At 48.9% G+C, this 18,592-nt stretch overlaps 1 long non-coding RNA gene across 1 annotated transcript; it reads right to left on the reverse strand.

The window, feature by feature from the left end:
* Positions 1-351: 351 nt before the first annotated feature.
* On the reverse strand, positions 352-18,365 carry LOC115834675. The gene is made up of 3 exons (XR_004029559.1): positions 17,286-18,365; positions 16,352-16,453; positions 352-839 (listed from the first exon to the last, which is right to left on the reverse strand). It is a non-coding gene; the product is annotated as an uncharacterized LOC115834675 (long non-coding RNA).
* Positions 18,366-18,592: the final 227 nt, after the last annotated feature.

The raw sequence follows: 18,592 nt of genomic DNA on the forward strand, positions 1-18,592 counted from the left end.
CCAGGCTGTTCTGATGTCCCTGTTGATGTCTTCCCTGGGGCAGAATGTTCTTCAGACAGAGGATGGCTGGGTCGTAACTACCCATATGTGAGTGTAGGTCTTCCAGGCCTGGCCAGAGCTGCCAAACAGGATAAGCCCATCACGGTCCTCAGTAAGGATAGAGAAGGGCCATTGGCAAGGTGAGTCCACTCCCGCCTGCAGGCCTGGCACAATGAGAGCAAGTGCGTTGTCCCAAGATCCCCTCAGCAGCACACTCTGGGGAAGAGATCCCAGCTGCTAGGGAAGGTTAAAGCAAGGTTCAGAAAACAAAACAAGCAAGAAAACTCAGTAGGTCAGTGAAACAAGAGCCTGGGCTCTACACCCAAAGTTCCAACTTAGTGTATCATCCACATTACCCATGACATAAGGGTGACCAGGCACCGCAATATTTCTCAAAGAGTGTTCTGTGGAACGCCAGCTGCAGGAGGTGCTTGGCAGAAACTGGGTTTCATGGTCAAATGAGTCTGAGAAACACTGCAGATTACATTTCCCCCTGCAGTCATATCAGCATATCAAAGGCTATAAGAAGTTCCACAGTAGGCCGGGCATGGTGGCTTATGCCTGTAATCCCAGCCCTTTGGGAGGCCAAGGCAGGTGGGCAGATTGCTTGAGGTCAGGAGTTCGAGACCAGCCGGGCCAACATAGTGAAACTCCATCTCTACTAAAAATACACAAAAATTAGCTGGGTGTGGTGGCACGCACCTGTAGTCCCAGCTACTTGGGAGGCTGAGGCAGGAGAATCACTTGAACCTGAGAGGCAGGGCTGGCAGTGAGCCGAGATCACACCATTGCACTCCAGCCTGGGCAATGAGAATGAAACTCCGTCTTAAAAAAAAAAAAGAAGTTCCACAATAGAGCAATGACTCTATTACTCTGTTACTCTGTTCAACCCAGAACACTCCAAATTTGACCACCTGTAGGCCTTCTTTTTTTTGGGACAATGGCTAATGTACCATGGAACACTTGGGCAGATGTCTGTCTGCTCCATTCTCTCCTCTCCCGCCATCCTCCACCTTGAGCCAGGGCCATATTGCCCACTCCTGGGTGGTCTCCCTGCCCTCTGGCATCTTCCAGGAAACCCAGACCAACTCATTGGTTCCAAACACCCCTTTCTCCACATCCCTCCCATAGCCAAAGACCCTCCATGACTCTACGGCCTCCTGAGACAAGGCTGGAGTTTTCTGCCCCCTCTTGTATCTCGCATATTGACACTTCACCCTCTCTGGGCAGCAATATTTTTTCCACTCAACACCACCCTCCCGTCTTCCCCCAGGCCGGTCCTGAGAGGTAGGACTGAGAGCAGGGGCTCTGGAGGCCAACATGAGTTTGAGTCCCATTGCTTTTCCTTCTGGACCGTGTGACTCAAGCCTCTGTGAACCTTGGTTTTCTCATCTGCAAAATGAACATAATGAGACCTGACTCAGGGCTGTGGTAAGCATGAAGCGACACGTGTCACTGCCGGGCCCGGCACGTGGGAAGCGCAACAAGTGGTCATCCCTCTCCTTCAGAGCCAAACATCCCCCCAAATCCCGCTTCAGATACACGCACACTCACACCAGCTTCGAGGATTTCTTCCCCTCCTTCCCCCTACCTAGGCCTTACTCATCCTCTAGGGCCCAGCTCGTTCCCACCGCCCCCATGAATCCTTCCCTGAAAATCCCGGCGCAGCGATCCCCTAGCCTGCACTTCTCCTGCAGGCGTGGGCTTGGTTTTCCTCTGTTTCCACATGTTCCATAACGTTTTCCCCCTGGTCCCCAATAGGACTGCAAAGTCTTGGGTGCAGGGGTCTCATCCCCTCACTCTGCGTGGACCCATAGACCTGTGCTCTATACAGATGAGACGACGCCTGCTTGTATATTCACATTACGATGAACCTGGAGTCTTTTCCTCTTGGCTCCTTCAAAACCTTTTTCGTTCTCAATTTGCTATAAACTTTGAAACCTCGCCTTGTGGCATATTATAGAGAAGAGAGAAGAACTCAAAGGTGTGCTTTTTTAAAAAAAAAAAAATCCCAAATACCAGAAGGAAAATCCACACGTTGATTTGGGGTTTCATCATCAACACGCACTTGGTGAGCACTTTCTCTGGGACTTTGGGAAAAACCTGTTCTGGAAGGGCCCTTAACTGTAGGAGCCAGGTACAGCGGCCTGAAATAAGTACCCAGCCTGCTCCGCCACAGCTGCGGAGAGGAGAGAGCAGCAGGGGAGTCGCGTGGGGAGAAAACAGCCAGGGGAAAGTTTCCAGAAAGCCCACCCCAGGCGACACTGGGGTTTCCAGAAAGCAAGGAGTGACCTCCGCATTCCACCTGCTTCTCCCCAACTAAAGGCTTCCGCAACTCCAAGGAGTCCTCCCCTTTTGAAGCTGAGCCTCGGCATCCTCCCCTACCTCCCTCCACCCTGCAGCAGAGAGGGCTGCCCCCAGCTGAGGATGGGGCACAGCAGCCAGAGGCTTCCCCAGTCTTCATGTCGGAAATCCTGTCTTTTCCAGCACATGCACACGCCACATACACCCCCGCCACACACACACCACACACACACACACACCCCTCCACACACACCCCCATACACAACTCCACACACCACACACACACACACCCCCATACCACATCACACCACACCACAACACACCATACACACACATGCCACACCACACCCACCACACACAAAATCACACCACACCACACACAATACACACACAACACACCATACACACACACACCACACCACACACACAACATACCATACCACACACACCATACACACATCACACACACACACCACACACACACACAGACCACATCACAAAACACCACACACACGACACCACACCACGTGCATCACACACACCACGCCACCAAACACACAGACCACACCACAAAACACCACACCACACCCATACACACCCCCATACACACACAACACACACAGCAAACCACAACAAACCACAAACACCACAACACAACACAACACACATCACACTATGCCACACCACACCACATCATACACCACACCACACCATACACACACACACACACACACATCACATCACACCACACACACCACACCACAATACACTACACAACACCAAACACACCACCACATACATCCCAACACACTACACACACATCACACCACACACACACCACACACAGACATCACACCACACACACATCACACCACACACACACCACACAACACACCATACACACCACACACAGACACCACACCTTCTACACCTGACACCAAACATCACACCACATACACACCACACCACACACACACATATGCACACACACACCACACACATGCACACACCACATACACCACACATCACACCACACACACACCACACACATGCACAAACACAAACCACATATCACACACATGCCCCACCACACATGCACCACACACCACACACTACACCACACACATACACACCACACCCCACACCACACACACACCCACACACCACACCACACACACACCAAACCACACATCACACCACACCACACATCACACACACACCACACATCACACCACACACACCACACACACATCATACCACACACATCACTTGTCTCCCACCAAGTTTCCATTTCAATCTGTGACACCATCCTCCTTTCAACCTCTTGTCCTAGTGTGGACAACTTCACATTGGAATGCTGAACAAAGAAGGGTGTGAATTCCTATCTGTCCATCAGCGCCTCTTCATTAGGGCTGAGCTAATTTGCAAGGAGGGTATTCCCTGCCTCCACCTCCACATCCCAGGAGGAGCTTCTTACTCAGCAGATATTCACCTACTCGCTCACAGCAAGTGACAAGAGGCTGTGGATTCCCAGGCAGGCCCAGTTGGGAAAGCTCCCACCAGTGACCTGGGACCCTTAGAGCCATGATGGGGGATGGAGAAGACCAGGAAAAATGTTTGTTTTCTTTTTCCTTTTTTTTTTGGAGACAGAGTCCTGCTCTGTAGCCCAGTCTGGAGTGTAGTGGCACAATCTCAGCTCATTGCAACCTCCACATCCTGGGTTCAAGCAATTCTCGTGCCTTAACCTCCTGAGTAGCTGGGATTACAGGCGTTCGTCACCACTCCTGGCTAATTTTTGTATTTTTAGTAGAGACAGGGTTTCATCCAACTCCTGACCTCAAGTGATCCGCCGGCCTCGGCCACCCAAAGTGCTGGGATTACAGGCATGAGACACCGCGCTTGGCCTGTGTTTGTTTTCTTATTCTTCCTTTTTGACACAGAGTCTCGCTCTGTCACCCAGGCTGGAGTGCAGAGGTGTGATCTCGGCTCACTGCAAGCTCCGCCTCCCAGGTTCACGCCATTCTCCTGCCTCAGCCTCCTGAGTAGCTGGGACTACAGGCGCCCGCCACCACGCCCGGCTAATTTTTTTGTATTTTTAGTAGAGACGGGGTTTCACCGTGTTAGCCAGGATGCTCTCGATCTCCTTAACCAGCTCCAGGGTGAAGAGTACGTTTCCAGGAATCTCATTTCGTTACCAGTGAACTCTGTTGTGATCAACATTCACTCTCTTAACTTTTTTTTCACTTTAATTCTTAGAATCAGGCACAGTAGGCAAACAGCTGACGCTCATTTTCTCTGTCAAAAAGGCAGTTTCGAATTATTGGTGAGCAACTGGTGGTCGCACAGGAGAGGGGAGAAGGGGAGAGTCCAGGGAGTGATCGATTGGGGTACGGGGATTAGGCATGCATAGCAGAGCCAGGGAGGTCACGTTGGGGACCCGCCATCCTTGACCACATCTGTTTAAATTCAGGCAGAGTAAAACATTAGCACGCAGGAAGGCGGCTTCGCAGGGAGGGAAAAGAGGGTGAGCTCCGCCTCCCCACCCCCTAGGGCTGGAAGCTCAGCTCAGAACAGGAATCAGATGGTCCAGGTAGAGAGGCTATAGCCACGGTGAAGACCCAAAGCCAGGCCATTCCAGATGCTGGTTAGCTCCTGGGGCGGGGAGGTGCCCAGAAGGGACTGGGAGATGAGATGAGACCCTCCACCACTCTAGGAGAATGTGGGTTCGGAGCTAAGCTCACACACGCATGCGCTTCACACAGGCTCTGTTGACAGCATTATGTGGTTGCACAGCCTTTATTCAGGTTGGAGCTTTAACACCTTGAATGTGCCACAGAATCGGTCAAATCCCGTTGTGTTAGGGACATGGTGTTTTGCGGAGCCTCCTTCGTGGTGTCGGAGAGAGCAGTGGCAGATCGCCAGGGGCTCAGGCCCCAGGACCCCACTTGCCCTGCTGGGAGTGAGCCCAGTCGTGAAGCCCTTGGCCTCCCAGAGCCTGTGTCTGCACTCACAGATGAGCCTGGAGGAGCAGAGAGCCAGAAGCCTCAGGTCCTCCGAACTGGTCATTCCCCTCCACTCAGTGCCCCCACGCCCAGAGCTTGGAGAGAGCCGCACATCGGCTGCCTGTGCTGCTGGTCCCCTGGTTCAGGAGGGTTGGGTCCGCTGTGCCCAGGAGCTGCAGCCTCAGGTACAGCACCCCATGGCTCTGGAGATGGCACCTGTGCAAACCGTGGGTGGCCCTCCCTCTTCTCTCTCCTGCCTTCTCTCTTTTTCTTGGCCATTTGAGGGTCACTTTTCTCTCCTATTCTTTTTCTCTGGTCTTGAACCTGAGGCCTATCAATCCACTTACAGCCTTGGCCTAATCTACCTTGGAATTTTAAAAGAAAATTGTTGCCACCTGCCCTGGATGGTCCTGATGTTGCCTTGAGATCTACAGTGTCTCTATGGGTAAGACGAAAGTGCCAGAGGCTCGTATGCCGCCCGAGGCCTCATGCTGAATTCACTTACAATCAGTTACAAATGCTTTTTAGATCTTCAATGCTTCTGTGAAGCCTCATATTTGCTGTTCAGGCAGACACTATAATGGAGATGGAATAAATGGATAGCAACTGCACAGGATGGTGTGGGCAGATGGTGTTGGAACGAGGGGTGCAGGTGGAGCCCACAGGAGAGGAAGGCTGATTGATCTTCTACGGGGAGAGCTTCATAGCGCAGGGGTGGGGGCACCTGACTGGCAAGCTGTTTGGTGTGAGTTTGGGGATGCAGCTGTCAGGGAAAACATCCTTTCTTGAATGAGCAGAAGGCTTCGTGAATCTGCTGAACATGCTGCAGCACTAAATTCACTGTTTGCCACATGGCCAAGCTCGTCTGCTCATCACAGTGGAGCTGGTGGCCTTGACTTTATGGGCGCCCAACCCTGGTCAATGACGTATAACAGCCCTGGGCACATCTTGAACCATGAAAGGAAGGCACAGGCCAGATGCCAGATACCAGGCTGATGCTTAAATGAGTGAAAGAAAAAATCACCCATCGTCCTCCCCCCACCCCGCCCCCAACAAGCCAAAACCTAATTCAGACCAACCTGAAAACTAAAAATAAGAGATGGAGAGGAGGTGGAGAAGACAGCCATCCAGGAAATTCGTTTCTGACCATAGGGACTAAAAAAGGCTTGTCTCTGCCCTCAGTTGGCAGAGTGGTTTGTTGTGCAACCTGTGAGACTCTGCCCAGTACCTCTTATCTGGGCTGTCAGTTAAACTGACACGGGTGACTCTCCCCACAACAGAGCTGTAATTAGCTCAGACGCCGGGCTGGGACAGGCCTGGGATGGGGCACTTCCAGGTGCTGGTGATTCACAGGGTCCCCCTCCAGCAGTAGTTCTGTCGGCGCTGTGCTCCTTCCCCACCCAGGCTAAGGGTTTGTGCTGCTCCTCTGGAGGCCATGGGACTGGCTGTGCACCTGCAGGCCCACGGTGCAGAGCTACAGGGCACCACAAGCCATCCACATGCCCATGTTAGAGTTTCACTCAGCCCTTGGCTTCCCAGGGAGAATCAGAGCTGAGTTAATAAGTGAAGCATTTACAGGCCGCCTCAAACTCTTGAAAGATAAGGAGAGCCCTCAACCTTGTGATAGATAAGCATTGTTCAAGGGCAGAAGTCTCCAGGGAGGATGTCTTGGAAAATCCATGTTTTCTATGGTCAGGGCTACCTTAGCCTCCCAGATCCTCCTAGAAGGGAGTAGAGATAGAGGGCCATGTGTCTGCTGGCCTGGTCTGCCCACTGGACATCTTGGGGTCGTGGGTGACATACTGGGGACACTTGCTGCACAACCCGGTCCTGAGCCCTTCTCCTGGACTCTGACGGCCCAGGTCTGCCTCTGCCCACAGCCCCGGTTTAGGCCGTGGCTCTTGCATACTTTGGCCTCCTGTGAACATTTAAAAGATGGTGGTGTCTGCCCTCGTGCATCTAAATAATAAAAATGTTTCCAAACCACAAGTTTTGAAATCCCACAAAGCTCTGATTTTCTCACGATGACTGGCTGCTGCTGCTGCTTCCGACTTTCCTTCTGCCCTCCTTCACCTCCTCCTCTTTTTCTTCTTCAAGTGTCGAATTCTTTCAAAAGGTTTGTTTTATTTCATATCCCTGCTTGCTGATGCCCTGAGCGTGGGCTTGCTGTGTTGTTTGATAGCCCAGTGTGGGCCGTACCCTTGCTCTTAGCAAACAGTCTCCAGCTGGGAGATGTGCCCCTTGGTCACCAGGACCAAATCCAGTTACCAGTTCTGTTGATGCCAACAAGTCATTCAATTACAGCGATGGGTACAACTGGTCTGCTTAGAATGAACTTGAGCCTGGAGCCCAAAGACCCAGGTGCCAGTCCAGGCTCTGCCTGCAACTGACCAGCCCTCCCTGGACTCAGTTTCCTCATCTGTAAAATTACTAGAAGGCAACCGTGGTCGTTTCCAGCTTCTGCAGGCCACACCCTTGCTGTCGTGGGATTCAGGCCAGGCCTGGACAGCCTGAGACACCTCTGTCCTTGCTGCCTCTGGCTTAGTCCCCATCCCAGAGAAGGCTGTGGGTCAAGACAGCGCCAGGAAGCTGGGCAGCCGTCCACTCCCAAACCCAATCAGGGATTGGGATCAAGCTGGGGGCGGGGTACACTCAATGCCCACACCTGATGTGCTAACCACTGGGTGAATTATTTTCACTTCTGTGAACAAGGCCTCTGCTATCGCTTCACCAAGAAGCTGGCCACATCTGAAAACCACCGGTGTTGCGAGTTGTCTTATGGAAAGTGGAAACAGGCAGGATGTGGTTTGAACTGACAAAACACCAAGGCAGCCCATTCCTCAGGAGGGGCTTTAAACAATGGCAAGGAGAGTGGGGGAGGAGATCATGTCTTCTGACTTGGAGCCAACTGGCCATTAAGGCTGGGCCGGCAAACCAGCCACGTAGGACCAAGATGGTAAAACAACAACAACAACAAAAAAGCACATGCACAACAACTGAGAAACAAAAACAAATCAACAATAATATTCCTCCTTTCAGTAGTAAAACTCTGCATCTATACAGCAACTCCCACACTGAAGACGCTTTCACACGCACTGGGTGCTCACTCGTGATGACCTGCAGAGACAGGCAGAGCTGTGTTAATATTCCTGTTTTGGGGATAAGAATCCTGAAACAGGATGATGGCTGTGAAGACAGGAAGTGTCAAAGTGGTCCCAAAAGCCAGGACTCCTGAAGCCTGACCCCCAATTCAGCATCTAGTTCTCCTGGCCCTGTGTAAACACAGCCCCATTCGAGAAAGGCAGCACTTCCTGTGACACCACAGCACACACCCCGGCCTTGGGTTGGGGGTGCATCCCCCCAAATGGATGCTGTGTGAAGGCAGAGGACTTGAGGGCTTTATTACATACTCCCTGTGCCTCACACCTCGCTGCCCACTGAGACACTCCACAAAGTCTGATAAATGAACAATTAATTATAAATAATGAAAACACTGAGAGGCCACTCATCTCCAAAGATTTAGGTACAGAATTCGCCTAGCTGTGACAGGATCTTATGCGGAAAAGGTTTCTGTCTTGCCTCCTAAGCCAGTTGGATGAAAAGTCTTTTCCTTGGCTTTCCTCGAAAGGAGAAACATTAATGTGAAAAGACAGGAGTGAAATGAGTTCCTGGAAATCGACAGTGGTCTATTTCTCTAAACCTTAGAATTTGCTGCGCTTGACTCCTTTGCGTCCTGGGACTACTCCCATGAGATAACAACTTCCCTGTGTTCCATCTGCAAGGACCTTCCTTGGTGTGTTGGTTGACATTTGATGCTTTGCTGAGAGGTATTGTTTTGAAGAAGGTAACAATCCCAGCACTCTTGTTGACTGGCTGGCTTAGCCACATTTGGGGTGGTCGTTCTTCTGAATGACTGTGGAGTAAGGGACACGGTGTCTCAGAGTCTCAGTTTCCTCATGTCTAAAATCGGGGCGATGATAAAAGTGTCCATAGCGTGGGTTAGGGTTAGGTCGTAAGGATGGAGTGATGTCATGGTGGGGCCGCTGGGAACAGTGCCTGGCATAGAGCGAGCGCCCAATAAATAGCAGCTATTGTTACTCTTGCAGGGTTCTTTAAGCAGCATAATAGTCTTTAAATCATAAAATCTCAGCCTGCGATTTTTTTCCTCATAGACATTATCCAGAGCAGCAGACCTTGTTTAATGTTTCCCTGGCTTCCTTCCCTCTGTTTTCAGTCTCTGGGGAGGAGTGGAAAGGAAGGACAATCTCATGCTGCAAACGCCACCTCTGCAAACTCCTTGGATTAATTCACAGCACTCAACTGAAATGACTTTTTATTTTTAGCACACATGAGTATTTAATATATGATAAAGGTTACACCACGCATCAGTTGGGAAAGGAAGGACCACTCAATAAATGGAGCTGGAACAACTGGCTAATTATTTAGGAAAATGTGAGTCTATTTTTACCTTTAACCACACACCAAAAACTTTATAGATGGATCAGAAATGAATGCCATCTCAAATCCAAAATCAAATATGTGTACTTCAGAAGGAGGAACGTCCTTCTAAACATACAAGTGATAGAAAGACATAGAGATTTGACCACATAAAATACAAGCCTATGAAAATCACAAAAATAATGAAATCAAAGAGTAAATGTCATACCAGATGAAAATATTGGTAACATAGGCAAGAGCCCATTATTTCATTGAGTTGTCTTTTGATTAACTTGTAAGAGCTCTTTGTATATTCAGGAAATTGGCACTTTGGGTCTCACATGTGTCATCTGCCATCTATCCACTTGTTTGTGGTATTCTCTGTCTCTCGGAAACTTGTAAGCCCTAAGCAGTTTAAATTTGTAAATCTAATAGAAATGAATTATAAGCTGACTTCATTGTATATATATCTATGTAGTCACCTTTGATGTCACCTGAGATCTGAGCTCTGCCAAGAATAACATAAACTGCACTGTAGAACTGTTTGTTGTTGTTACAGTCTTAGTTGAGTGGATTACACAGAATTTTGGATCTATGTTCTCCTGCTGCCTTTAAAAAAAAAAAAAAGAGAGATCTGATAACTATTTTTGTTGGAATTTGGACAGAAAGCTGCCACTCTTAAAGCCTTATAGCTCTGTCTATTTTCAACCCGTGCCTTCATTTCTTTGCCTGAAAAATGAACCAAATCATCAACTTTCACTGAATGTTTTCAGAGGCAGAGCCCGAAAGGTTATTGCATCTGTGAGTGACCGCCTCCCTGTGGACTGGAAGGCATTGAAGGTTTTGTGATGTCATTCTCCCTATCTTTCGATGTCTTCTCCATCCGTGTAGGCTAGATATCAATATCCCCCGTCCCTTGATTGGTTTCAATTCTGTTCTTTCACAGCTGAGCATGGGGAATTTCCAAACGAGAACTAGAGCAGGTAGGCATGGCAGCCAACGTTCCTGATGTCATTAGTTGTCTCTAAATCTCCGTGAAGTTTTTATTAGCTTCTGGTAACCAAGAAAAAAAAAAAAAAAAAAAAAACAGCAAATCATTTGTTAAAGTCATGAAGCTGAACTAAATGGATAAGGTCCTCTAATTGACCTCGAGGAAGCTCAGGGACACTGTCGATCAGTGGTTAAATGACTTGTATGTCTAGATTTAGAGAAGATGTCTGGCTCCCGAGCAAATTTGTCTGCCCATGAGTTTTTTGATTAGGCTGAAGGCTTCTGCCAACATATCCAGATATTCAATTCAGTACGTCCTTCATTTGAGCTAATATCGTGACTGAAAGCACAGCAATCTGAGAGACACAGTATTTAAATTTAAAATTGTGCTCACGGCTTGTTTCTAAGAGATCAATTTATTTGTGCAGGTGGGAGATAGAAATCCTCAAGGTTGTAGCTATGATGCTATTGGAAGCGTATTAATTGGAACCATGGGCTGAAGGCAGGAGCTCTCTGACTTCACACTGCCTGCCAAGGATGCCTTATTTTAAGTACGTCAGTATTCCTTGCAGGAAAATACTGTTACATATTTATTTTTGATAGCCTAGTTCAGGCTCCACAAGACATCATTGAAATGCCCAAAGTAAATTCTTAGTGTAACTCACTGGTGTTAAAGATAAACCACGAGCTTCTCGCCGCATCCCCCTGACATCCAAATAAGGATTCAGGTGCCTGTCAAAGGGGACAACTGGTCACAGAAGCTGAGTGGAACCTGGGCTTATTTACCAACTTTCCAACTCTTCACTCATTACAAGTAGAGATACATGGGCAACACACTCCCTTTTAAATTGAGGTATTTTTCTCTCTTTCTAAAAAGAATTCCTATAGCCGGGCATGGTGGCTCATGCCTGTAATCCTAACACTTTGGGATGCCAAGGCAGGTGGATCGCCTGAGGTCAGGAGTTCGAGACCAGACTGGTCAACATGGTGAAACTCCGTTTCTACTAAAAATACAAAAATTAGCTGGGCGTGGTGGCACATGCCTGCAATCCCAACTACTTGGGAGGCTGAGGCAGGAGAATTGCTTGAACCCAGGAGGCGGAGGCTGCAGTGAGCCGATACTGGCACCACTGCACTCCAGCCTGGTCAACAGAGCAAGAAAGCGAGACTCCATCACAAAAACAAAAACAAAAACAAAAAAACAAAACAAAACAAAAAACTTCTATTATTTTCTATCAAGCAAAATAATCTTGTGTAAGAAGTATAAAAATCTGGATTAGAAATGCTATAAAACAAACAACAACAACAAAAACAAGCAAAAGACAACCAAAAGAACTAAAAATTTTTGATTTTCCAGATCTTTCTTTTCCCAAGCAGGTAACCTATCTTCTTCTGTGTAGGCAGTTTCCTGCTATCAAACATAAGTCAAGAGCTCTCTCAATCGGCAAGTGTCAGAATGAAAATAAATAGGTATAACCTCTTTCATTAGAGACTTTTTTGGGAGTCTTTTCATGGGCAACTTTTGATTTGGTTTGTCGCTTTACCAAGAGCTAAGATCTAGATAAGCAAGTATTCTTAGTGTTTCTCTGTCTGGGCGTTTTTTCTAGTTCAGGAATGGCACTCTTCAGGGATCTGGCTTTGTGTACTAGCTCTGGTCTGACGTTCTATCTTGCGTGATGCTGGGCTTAACCTTTGCCACCAAGGGCATAGCCTCTTAAAACCCAAGGTCAAGCCCACCATGGATGACAAATGCCTGTGGAACAAACAACAACTTTGGTCTTCTCTTATGTCATTTGGGGGGTTTAATGGCTTCCTTTTCTTTCGCCATACAAGCTATTATATAAGAGGGATTTCATTATATAAAAGAGGTTTCTCCAGATACCTTGGCTGCCGTATGCCCACATATGATTTCCTACTAATGGCTTCTGTCTCTTTTTGTTGTTCCTCTGTAGTCTCTCTCTCTCTCTCTCTTTCCCTCAGCCTTTCCAATCCAATGCTCCTATAACCAATTCCTGCATTAAATCCTCTCTGTTTGAAATACTTGATTTCTCTTTTCCTGACTGGACCCGATCCCTCTGTGTCTCTGGCACAGATACCATCCCTGAGTCTGACTTAGCTCCTGAGCCCTGACCTTCCATCTTCCTACTCAGCTAAGAGGGAGCTAATGAAAAGAAAGAAAAGCTATCATAGGAAATCTTATGTGGGCAATATAGCAGCTGAGAAACTGGGGGTGCAAAGGGGGTTGTGGGAAAGAAGATACAAAGCTTAAATGAACCTAAGTAAATTGTACACATCAATCAATGCAATTGCATAAATTAGTGTGCAGAAAAGAAAAGGAGTTTGGGAGTCAGCATTGGATTCAAATTTTCTCTGCCACTTGCAGGTAGGGTTATCTTAAGCAAGATATTTTCCTGATGTTTAACGAGTTGAATTGTGTCTCCCAAAAGACATGTTGAAGACCTAATCCCCAGTATCTCGGAATGTGGCCTTATTTGGAAACAGGGTCATTGAGATATTAATTAAGTAGATAAAGTCTTACTAGGGTAGGGTGGATCCTTAATTCAACATGACTGGTGTTCTTATGAGGAGACACAGACACCTCATAAGAGAGACGAATGCCACGCTGGCAGAGGCAGAGATGGAATTGACGCAGCTGCAAACCAAAAAGTGTCGAGGGTCAGCAACAACCACCAGGAGCCAGGAAGAGGCAAGGAAATGTTCCATCTAGAGTCAGTGAGAGCATGGCCCTGCTGGCACCTTGATTTCTGGCTTCCAACCTCCAGAACTATGACAGATACGTTTCTGTTGTTTTAAGCCATCCGGTTTGTGGTGCTTTGCTGTGTCAGCCCTAGCAAACTAGTGCATTATCTGAGTCTCAGTTTCCTCATCTACAAAGGTGGGAGAGCGATACTTCACAGCAATGTTCCCCAACCTTTTTGGCACCAGGGACTAGTTTCGTGGAGACAATCTTTCCACGGACAGGGGCTGGTGGGGATGGTTTCAGGATGACTCAAGTGCATTGCATTTACTGTGCACCTTATATTATGATTACATTGTAATATATAATGGAATAATTATACAATTCATGATAATGTAGAACCAATGGGAGTCCCGAGTTTGTTTTCCAGCAACTAGACAGACCCATCCGGGGGTGATGGAGACAGCGACAGGTCATCAAGCACTGGATTCTCCTAAGGAGCCGCAACCTAGATCCCTCCCATGTGCAGTTCACAGTAGGGTTCGCGGTTCTATGAGAATCTAATGCCTCTGCTGATCTGACAGGAGGCGGAGCTCAGGCGGTCATGTGAGCGATGGGGAGCAGCTGTAAATGCAGAGGAAGTTGTTTGCCCGCCTGCTGCTCACCTCCTGCCGCATGGTCCGGTTCCTAACAGGCCTAGGTACTGTCTGTGGCCTCTTAGGAACTGGGCCACACAGGGTTTCACAGGTTGTGAAAGGGTTTGCTGCATTGTTTCGAAGATTTAAATAAGGACATGTGTGCCGAGCATGTCCTCATGTGTCCTCAATACACGGTCACTGTTGGCGATGTTCTGCGATTTTGAGGGGGCTGGCTCTCCACAGGATGCCACTCCTGTCAACAGTGATTGCCTCCCTACACATACACACACGCATGCAAACACACACTACACACCACACCACACACCACACCCCCATACCACACACACCACTACACACCACACACACACCACACACACCACACCCACTCACACAATACAACCATGTGCAGAAATACACACACTACACACCCACCACACCACACCACCCACTCTACACACCACACACACCCACTCACACTACATACCACACACACACCACACCACACACACCACACTCACACACACTACACCACACCACACACCACACCCACTCACATACTACATACCACACCCACTCACACACACACCACACACCACACCACACCACTCACACAATACATACCATGTGCAGAAATACACACACTACACACCTCACCACACTCACACCCACACCCACTCTACACACCACACACACCCACTCACACTACACACCACACCACACCACACACCACCACACCCACTCACATACTACATACCACACCCACAAATACACTACACACCACACCAGATTCACACACCACACTCACAAATGCACACACTACACACCACACCGTGCTGTCACACACACCACACACCACACCACACACCAACATCCACTCACACACTACAACCACACACACTAATACACACACTACCACACCACACACACACCACACTCATCCTACACACCACACCACACTCATACACTACACACCACACACACACCACACTCACACAGACGACACCACACTCACATCATACCACACTCACACACACTACAAACCACGCCACACACACCACACCACACACCACACACAAACACACAAATACAAACACAACATGTGCCATACACACAAATACACAAACACACCATACCACATGCACACACACCCCACACAAACCACACGATGCACCACACCACATAGACCACACCAGACACGCACAAATACACCACACCACACACAAACCACACAAAGACACAAAGACACACCACATACACACCACATATATCACACACATAACATACAACACACAACACATCATGCATATCACACTACCATACACACACACACACACCAGTAGCCTCTGCTCTGTGTGTAGCCCTGTATGTGTGGCGGCAAACTCTGATGTGCTTTTGTGCATTTCAAGACTTCCAGGATGTTCATTTCAGCCAGGCTCGGCCTGTGTAGAGGTCTGGCCAGAGGGGAAGGGGTCCGAATCCAGCCATGGCCCTGGACAGCGACCTCTGGAGAGCACCCACTCCTAGCTGGGCCCTGCCCAACTGAAACTACTCCCTGTGGCGTTCACCTCTGTGGCCTTAACTCAGAAGCATGAGGAGTTGCCAGTTATTAAAAAGTTGAAAGCAAAGTGCCTTTGTTTCACATTTGCCAAGGTGTTTGCCAATGATAGATTAAAATGGCCATACCTTCTGGTCCTTTAATGTGCTCTACTTAAAAAAAAAAAAAAAATCAATTGCTGGTGACAACCCAACCTCAGATGGAGGGAGACAGAGCAGGCTTGGTTTGGTTTGGTTTAGTTGAGTTTGAATCCACGTAGGAAGCCCAGGGAGAGGGTCGCCTGTAGCCCCAATTCCTTCCCAGGCACAGGCAGCCTGCGTGTCATTCTCACTGGCACTTAGGAACACTTGAAAATAATTTTCGAAGGAAGTAGGTAACTCTCCAAAATGTCCAGAGTGCAAATGAGAAACAGTCTTGCGGCCTCGCACACATGTGCCGGGAGAGCCCACGGCTAAAGAGAGAACATGCATGTGCCCGTCTTTGACATTGCCTGGTTTCTGGCTACCAGCTGCTCAGAGCTTAAATTGGAGCTGTCACAGACCAAAGATGCTGCCTGCAAATATAATACGTGCTTGGGACTCCTCAGCAGCGCCAGCTTCTCCTCCCCTCCCTGTGGCTGAACAAATCTGTGCTCCTGAAGAAAAGCAGAACTCTGGAATTGACCCGCTCCCTGTCTGAGTCATCCTACCTTTAAGCCATAGTTGGACAGAGCTTCAGAGCCTCAGAGCCATTAATAGTGCACCTTTCCCACAAACACACGCCTGCCTGAAGAGCAGCCAGCCTGGGAACTCTAAACAGCAATTAGGCAAAATCCGAAATTACAGAGTTCTCACTCCACAGAGAAATGCAAATGATAATTTTGCCTCCTCCAAAGGCCCACAGCCTGATTTTGCCCTCCATCTGCAAAATCCTTCCTTCCATCCCCCAAAGAACTTCCCAACAAGGCCTTCCTGGACAAGCCAGAAAGGGGGCTCACAGGTCCTCAGCTCAGTCCGCGTAATCTGCCTGCTGAAATCCTGGAGAGAGGGATGGAAGGGAGAGAGAGAAAGAAGAAGAGAGGGAGAGGGAGAGGGAAGGAGGGGGAAAGAGGTAGAGGTTAGAAGAGAGGGATCAAGGAAGGGAGGGAAGGAGAAAGAAAGAGAATTTCTTTTACATTGTTTTTACCCACCCCAAATATTATTTGGACACTAACTATGTCCTAAGCACTGTTGTAGATAAAGCAAAGTATAAGACGTATAACCCCTTGGCTGAGCGCAATGGCTCACGCCTGTAATCCCAACACTTTGGGAGGCCAAGGTAGGAGGATCCCTTGAGGCCAAGATTTCGAGACCAACCTGGGTAACATAGTGAGAACCCTCCCCCATCTCTACAATATATAAATATATATATTAGCCAGGTGTGATAGTGCTCGCCTGTAGTCCCCGCTACCTGGGAGGCTGAGGCAGGAGGACTGCTTAAGCCCAGGAGTTCAAGGCTGCAGTGAACTGTGATCATGCCATTGCACTCCAGCCTGCGTGACAGTGAGACCCTATCTCTAAAATAAATAGATAAGATGTAACCTTTAGGCTCAAGTCATTTCCAATCTAGTCAGGAGAAAAAAAAAGCCAAACACAGCAATTTACTAAAGCACTTAATTTGATGCCACAGGTAACTATGGCTGTGCAAATGCTGGGAAGAGAGAGACAGCTGAGAGCTGGAGGAGGAGATGCTTCGTGGAGGAGCTGGAAGCTGAGGCAGCCCCCGATAGAGAAGTCAAATCTGAACCAGAGGGGTCGAGTGAGAAGAACCGGTCCAGGAGAGGGAAGACAAGTTAAGTCCCCGGGTGAACCCCTGTGGGAGAAGCCTCCACACTTCTCTGATGAACCCTGCGGCTCCCATAACACCACCACGATTCCCTTTGCGCCTCCTTCTGCCTGGGTGCCCGGGGGTCCTAGAGTTCCCGGAGGGCAGGGGCCGTCTTTCCCACTTTGCACGCCCAGCCCAGAGTACAGTGCCTGGGACACATGGCCACGAACATAAATTGTGGATTGAACAGATGAGTGAACAAGAATAACATGAACTGCAAAGTAGGTGCCTGGCTGGAAATCTACCAGCCCATGCTTGGGGGGGGGCTTTAATTCACTATCATCTCCCGTGTTCTAAAGAACCATCCAATGGGCTCTCAGTATAGGTTGGTAATGAAGCGGAGTCCAAGAGATGTCAGCTTGGAGGCCATCCCCGCTCTGTACCTCTGGTGATGCTGTGAGATTCTCTGCCTCCATTGAGGTTGTTGAGCTCTCACCTCTCCCAGCCCTGTTGCAGTTGTCCCGAAAGATTTTGCTCCAGAACCAGTGAGCTCTCCGCCTGGCCAGATATGGGGTTTCTTCCCCTCCTCTGACTCCTCTGATCCTTTCAGTATCATAACTGCAGCCACTGAGCCCTGCAGGTGACCCCGTAGGGCTGGCTGCCCCTCGTTGCCCCGGGTGAAAGTCTTGGCTGAGCCTCCCCTTCTCCCTGGGTCTCCACCCTGGGACAGCCCACCGAGGGCCTGCTCAGTTCCAGGTCCTGACCTTGACCACGTTTCTAATTTTCCGGATCACAAGGATTTCCTGGCTCTGGCCTGGGCTGGACCGGATGCTTTGGCTGTCTCAGCACCAGGTCTGACACAAGAGGTTCCTTGGGAGGCGGATCTGAGCTGGGACTGAAGCAGCAGGAACCCTGGGTAACAGGAGGCTGGAGGGTGAGGTGCAGAGGTACGGAGAAAAGGCCATGGGGTATCAGGAGCTGATCGGAATTTGTGGTATGCAGGGCCTGCTGGGGACAGTGGGGAAGGGGTCAACCTTGAGAGGGCCTTGAGCAAGGCATGGCATTAAGAATTTACCCTGTGGGTAGAAGAGGGCCATTAATGAGTTTTAAGCAGAGGGGACAAATGGCTAGATTTGTGTTTTAA

Source organism: Nomascus leucogenys, chromosome 4 (assembly GCF_006542625.1).
Source record: "Nomascus leucogenys isolate Asia chromosome 4, Asia_NLE_v1, whole genome shotgun sequence".
NCBI classification, from domain to species: domain Eukaryota; kingdom Metazoa; phylum Chordata; class Mammalia; order Primates; family Hylobatidae; genus Nomascus; species Nomascus leucogenys.